Consider the following 6,859-nt stretch of genomic DNA (forward strand, 5'->3'; position numbering starts at 1 on the left):
TATCCAGATATGTAAAGAGCAGGTCTGCTCTTTAAGTACTTCCCTGAATTATAGATTTGGCCTACAAAACTTTGCAAAACTGTGTATTTATATATACTCAACATGTGAAATTAGCCCTAAGCTAGTCTTTGCAACTCATAAGAGGGTGTCTGACATTTAATTAAAAAGAACAAAGACTGTTTGAAAGTAGGCAAATCCGTGTTTTCCACTCAGAATTGCACTGTACTTTGTGGAGAACCAAAACCTGGAACTTGTTTAATTGTTTATGAAAGTTCTAGTCAAAAAGAATCATGAGTTTATGGTTTTTAAATGTCACTATGTGTTTTACTTTTATTTGGGCCTTTTAAAAAAGCCACCCAAATTCTCAGGAAAATTACACAAATTGACAATTTTGGTATTAGTGGGTTTTTTTAAAATAATTCTAAAATTAAGTACCCTAAAGCAAGAAAATAAATTATATCTATATAAGAAAATAGTGTGGATTTAAAATCAACGATTGTTCCTGTCTGTCTTCTACAAAATTCTTAGATATAATAGTGAATCATAGTTCACTGGACCAAAAATAACCTAATTTTAGTATGATTTCCCCAAGGCTGTAGCTTTAAAATGGAGAAAAAATTAAAAGTATCTCTATATCTTCTGATATCCATGATTAGCATCAAAAGAATACTTCTGCATTTCCCTTATTAATTTCCTCTCCTTCCTTGTCCTCTTCTACCCCATTTTTTCCCATAGACCTTATCTGAGAAATAGATTTTAGAGAAAAGTGTTTGATCCTTGTTAAGAATGTCATGCTCTTGACATCAGCAATGAATAGACTAGCAGCAAAAGGCGTGCTTACTGCAGCTCCCCATAGCAGCCTGCCTGATTTTGTCTCAAGGGAAGTCAGCAATTGCTTCAGCTCTGTCTTTCCATTAGTGTCCAAAGGCAAAAGCAGTCTCAGTTTCTGCAGGGATTTTCATAATCTAGCTGGCGCTTGCTCAGGGGATCCAGCGATTCCTTTCATCATGCAGAAGACTTTACCACATCCTTTTCTGAGCCAAAAGTCCTCCTCTGAGACCAGTAATTGCAACCTCTGCAAGGTGAACATAAATGTTACGTACCACCACAAACTCCATCAAGCCATGCTTTATGCACGGACACACTATCAGGCACGGAGCTTATTCTTTTTGAATCTTTAGAAACATGAGTTCCAGAGTTCCATAATATGTGCATGAAGTACAATGCACCACAGTGAGTGTATTTGCTTGTGGTCATTTCTGTTCTCTGTAGATAAAAGATTTGCAAAAGAATATATAAAATTATGAAAAATAAAAAGTCCTGCACGTCACTATTCACCCACAGAGGATGTTGGATCAGAGGGACCAGGCAGCAAATGTTTTTGTGTTTAGCTTTGAAGTCACTGTAATTCAGCAAAGTGCTTGTACAAATACTTAATTTCACATGGTTTTTAATCCCTTCCTATTCAGAAAAGCTTTTAGGAATCTTTTTCATTTTAAGCTGTACTCTGTAAAATTCATGTAAGTTTGAGAGCTGTGCAGAAGTAGGATGTAAATCACAAGATAGAAGAAGGAAATGGTAAATGATAGTAAAACAAAAAAGAGGAGAAAACATGAAATAACTTTTCTTTTTCAATGACTATGCAACATAAATTGGAATGACATAGAATGATCTCTTTTAATCTATGCTGATATTTTATAGAAATATCTCTTCCTGGGAAGGCTTTCACTTTCAGAGGCAATTTGTATAATATATAATTATGCATCGCTTTTATTCCTTTCTGCTGAACATGATAATTTCGGGGGGGGGGGGGGGGGGGGAATGAGAAACAGCTAAGTGTTTGCTCTGGGAATTAAAGTCTTCTTAAGCTAGATCCTTGCAGACTTCTTCATACTTTTTTAGCAATGTGACTTCGCCTTGACCATGACATTGCTTCTTCATCTCATGGCTACCCTGATTACTCTGAGAGTTGTGATATTTTTGCTGGTGTGTTGGATAGAGACTAAACTAGGACCCCTAACTCACTCATAGGTCATCAAGCAGATGTGTGATGTGTGATAACAAGTTATTTCCTTGGCTTACTCAGTTGAGTTCAATTTGCACCTGAATAAGAGCTTTGTAGAAATGAGCCAAAAGCCACTCTAGGCAGCAGGCAGCCTTTTGCTGTCACTAGTGGACCTTCTAGTTGACCTTGCAGGATATTAACACCTTAAAGCTGAGTGTTAGTTCACTCCTTTAATTATGCTTTTTCTGTCTGTGAAGAACAAAGGTGTTTCTACAGCAGTAACTGTCAGGGATCTTCTGTACTTCTTTCTGCTACTCCCTTTCTCTGTTTGCTATATACAGCCTCTAGTTGGCTTCACTTTCATCTGTGGCAAAGCAAACAACTTAAAAACAGGTTCCCTTTTGCTTTCACTGTTGTTTTTAAAGGGATTTTTCGTCTTGTGGGACTTTTCCTCTCTGAATACTTTAAGTCTAATATTGGTCTCACAACCCACACTGTTCCTCCCACCTACCTACCTACCATTGCTCATGCGCCTACTCTTCTAAGAAAGGATTTTCATTATTACCAATGTTTCTTTTTATATGAGGAATAACCTTTGAACAGCACAACTGTGTCATATCTCCTTTACATAATAAAAATTTATTTTCCTGGTTTTGCCAAGGTTTTTTCCTTGCTATACCATACAGTCTCCCTCCTACAATTTTCCTCCATTGCCATGGTTTCCATGTGGTTACAGTACATGTGTCAAATGCTGTGGGACCATTCTGGATAAAGCACAGCTTGCTGTGATTTTGAAATACACACCTCCGCTGCTGCATTCTCATTATCCTACCAGAAAGTAAGCAGATTTTTTTCTCTGTCTTTGGTGGCAGTATCCTCTTGGTGTTTAAGCTTTCACAGACTAGATAAACTGATCCAGCTGAAAACAAAGGTGGTATTTTCTTTCCCATTCCTGAGAAGTGGCAGAAGTTTATCTTTTACCTGTAAGCAGATTAAAAATGGACTGGTTATCTAACTTCTAAAGAGGGTGCAGGTGACAGATATCTGACAATTCTGTTACAGCTGAGTTTGATTCAGGACATATCCCTTCACTATCTGTATGTACTTTGTTCATTTTTAGCCTGGTTTCTGTTGGGAAAAAAGTATGCAATTCCATTGCTGTCCACATGCCAACCTGTCACATCCATCTCCCAATAACTTTTGAATCCATTGGCCAACTCTCAGCAAGTTTGCTAGAAAGACTGAAATCTGAAAGATATGAAGCTCCAGCAAACTTTATGAAGTAGCTGGATAAGTCAGAGAAGGATCTGCAGCCGTCTTGTTTGTTCCTTTGAAAGACTATGGGCAAACTAGCTGGTGAGTCAGCACTGGGAATAATGTGATGGCAGCATTTTCCCAGCCTGAAAGATAAGGAATATGAAAAGAACTGGGAAACTCTGTTGAGGACAAGAAATCTAAGGGATGGATCCTGTCACCATAGTTATTCCACTTCATTTTCCCCCTTTCCTCTTTTCCTTTGCAGGCACACTCTGCTAAAAGTACAGCTTCAGATTATACTTCCAAAGTCAACATTGCTGCTATTGTGGGGACTTCAGCCACTAGAGTCTTTTGAATTCTGGGTGGGATTTTTTGTTTGCTCTTGTTGGGGTTTTGGGTGGATTTTTTTTGTTGGGTTTTTTTTCGGGGGGGTGCTTTTGGGGCTTTTTTTGTGCTAGTGGTGGTGCTGGTGGGGTTTTTTGTTTTTGCAAAATATTACAGAACTTAATGGTAATCTATTTATTGGCATCGGTTTGAGTTATATACAGCTGTGGCAATGTTCCTTTGAACTCATATTTGATCATGTAGATTTTTTTCTGAGACAAGTTCTACTCTGTGATCATTAGTGAATTGAAAATGTCAATTGTCTTGATACTTTGGAGATGCATTTATAGGATTTATGTAAAAAGGAGAGAAGTAAGAACAGAAATTAAGTTTTTCTTAGCAAATATTTATTTTCAAAGTATTTTACTAGACATTTGTTGTTTTTCCAGTCAGATGTGACTTGGAGAAACACAATTCTAAACACCACAAACACTTTTTAAAGCACCAGGTTTCACCACTGATGATGAAAAAGTATGTGAGTATATAAGCAAAAAGCATTAGGCTTTTCTCCTTTTTGTCTCCTGGTAAAGAATTGGTCTATATAACTTCTGTCACCACTGAATCTATTCCTATGATTTACTGCTTAGATGGGTGATACTTAGAATAAACCAAACAATTCCTAACTCTAAAGTTTATCAGAGACATTCCAAAATTAATATTTCAAAATATGTGCCTACTCACACTTACATTTTGATGTGTTAATACAAATATCATAAGTACTTTTGACTTGTATGTTTATGGGAATCTGAAGATAAAACTGTTTTGAAAACCTCTGTGTCATTTTTCTTAATATCCTATAAAATCACAATAGATAATCAAGCTCAGTCAAGTGGTAGAATCTGGTAGCAAGCTTAGTAGCGGTGACAAGAGCAAGAAGAAAGAGGTAGATCGGATTTATACATCCTTAATTCCAACTTTTTCATCACCTTTCTGAGAATTGTTCAAGTCAGTTTCTGGAGGAAAAACTACCAAGCTAGAGTCAACCTATATTACTAATCAAAGCTTGACAGAGTTGCAGAACCAACTCTGCTAGGATGACTTGAAAAGAGAATCAAACCACCGCATTGTTACTTAGTATAAGATGTTTCAGATAGAAAATCCCCTGATCCTTGTAGAATTGATCCTGGGGAAGTGTCTATACTGAGGGAAATCGTAAGAGATGGAAAGATAATTGTAGCCTGAAACACTGGCTAGGCTCTTCTGGCATTTGAGCAAATTGAAGCTGATGTCCTTACACTACACTTCATCACAAGGCACAGCATACATCCTTAGATGTGATAACTGTTCCGGGCTTGGGAATGAGCTCCTATTTACTTGAGGTGTTTCTATATTACTATAAGGTACTCCCAAAATATCCAGAAAGAAAGGTGTCATATAAACAAAAGCATACTTTTTTTTTTTTTTAATTTACGTGGTGTCCTCATTCTGCTGAAATTATCTGACCCAGATCACAGACATGGGGGAAGGGAGAGGGAAAAGAGAGATGGTGCAATACCACATTTTCATGATGGTGAATATTTTTAGACACATGCAGGGAAGCTTGTTAATTTTCTTTCTTGTTGAGTGACTTCCAATTAGGGAACAACTACTTTGCTAATTAGTACAAAAGGAATAAGTCTGATTAACCTTTCACTAGTGTTTTGCAGTATGTTTTCAGTACAGTTGGTTTAATTGTTTCATGTTGCAGTCTCTTTCATTTTCATCAAACCTGTAGCTAACTGGAAAGAATTGTTTTTATTTTCCTTGAGGTGTGTTTTGTTTGTTCTCTGGAAGAGGGAGTTTTTTGGATTTCACATTAAAGAGACAGGAGCATCACCCTGAGCTTTGGACATGCAGCCTAAGGATTAGTATTCTGGAACTATTATTTGCCTGGGTAGTAACTTTCCTAGCTCGTAGTCACTGATGCATGATATATTACTTAACTTTTTATTCATATTATTGCAATCCATTCTCTCTTCCATCTGAAACTAGGGAGAAGCTGTTGGACACAGTCCTCACTTTTCATGCTTGTGTGTCAGGTATGATTAAGTTCAGTGAATAATTTATAAGTCAGAAGAAAATTTGAAAGGCAAGACAAAGAAAAATATATTTATTTTGAGGTAGTAGGTGGTCATACTTCTGAAGCCAATGCTTTCCTTATGGCAACTGACATCTCTTTTGTGTACATGGCATTTAAGGAGCAGGGGATATTGATTTATTTAAGGAACTTTGAGCTTGGAGTTTTTAATGAACAGTTGTTATTGATGAATTTATAAAGCGTATGCGGTCAGTTAAGGCTTAGTATCCCTGATGGGCATGAGAGAAAGCTTGTGCCCCATGGCAGCTTCCCTTCTAGGCTTTGTTTCCCCTCACACATGTATGCCTTCACAGTACAGAAATCAATCCACTTATCTCTCTGTACAACCCTCTGTGGAGACAGGACATCCCTACAGTTCACTGCATAGTACATGGGTAGGATGAGCACTGTTCTCTACTTCTGTGATGATCCCCATAAGTTTATCTTACAATGAAACTGAGACTCCCTAGATATTACAATCTCACTGGTAGCTTATGTCATCCTAAAACTTACCCTTCTGTTATTCCACACCTAGCTTCATATGCCCTGTTATACCAATACTGTCACATTTGTATAAAGTTATTTCTTTTTTCTCTAAGACAAGAAGTGAGAATTTTGTTGTAATCTGTGACCTATACTACTGTTGTTGTCCCTCTTGTACTTTTACCTTTGTATGCCGAAATTTGAGGAAATGAAACAGTTACCATTAAATTACATAAAAATAAATATGGAATCATAGAATCATAGAATGGAAGGGACCTTACAGATCACCTCATTCTAGCCCCCCTGCCTTGGGCAGGGACACCTTCCACTAGACGAGGTTGCTCACAGCTCCACACAACCTGTCCTTGAACACCTCCAAGAATGGTGCATCCACAACTCCTCTGGGCAACCTGCTCCAGTGCTCACCACTCTCACAGTAAAGAATTTCTTCCTAATAGTTAATCTAAACCTGCCCTCTTTCAGTTGAAAGTCATTCCCCCTTGTCTTACCACTACATGCCCTTGTCAGAAGCCCCTCTCCAGCTCTCTTGCAGGCCCCCTTTAGGTACTGAAAGGCCACAGGAAGGTCAACCTGGAGCCTTCTGTTTTCCAGGCATAAATACTAGCCAAAAAAGAAAAAGCCTATAACTTTAATAGTCAAAGTGTGATTTTTCG

This window comes from Pseudopipra pipra, unplaced genomic scaffold (genome assembly GCF_036250125.1).
Source record: "Pseudopipra pipra isolate bDixPip1 unplaced genomic scaffold, bDixPip1.hap1 HAP1_SCAFFOLD_324, whole genome shotgun sequence".
NCBI lineage: Eukaryota > Metazoa > Chordata > Aves > Passeriformes > Pipridae > Pseudopipra > Pseudopipra pipra.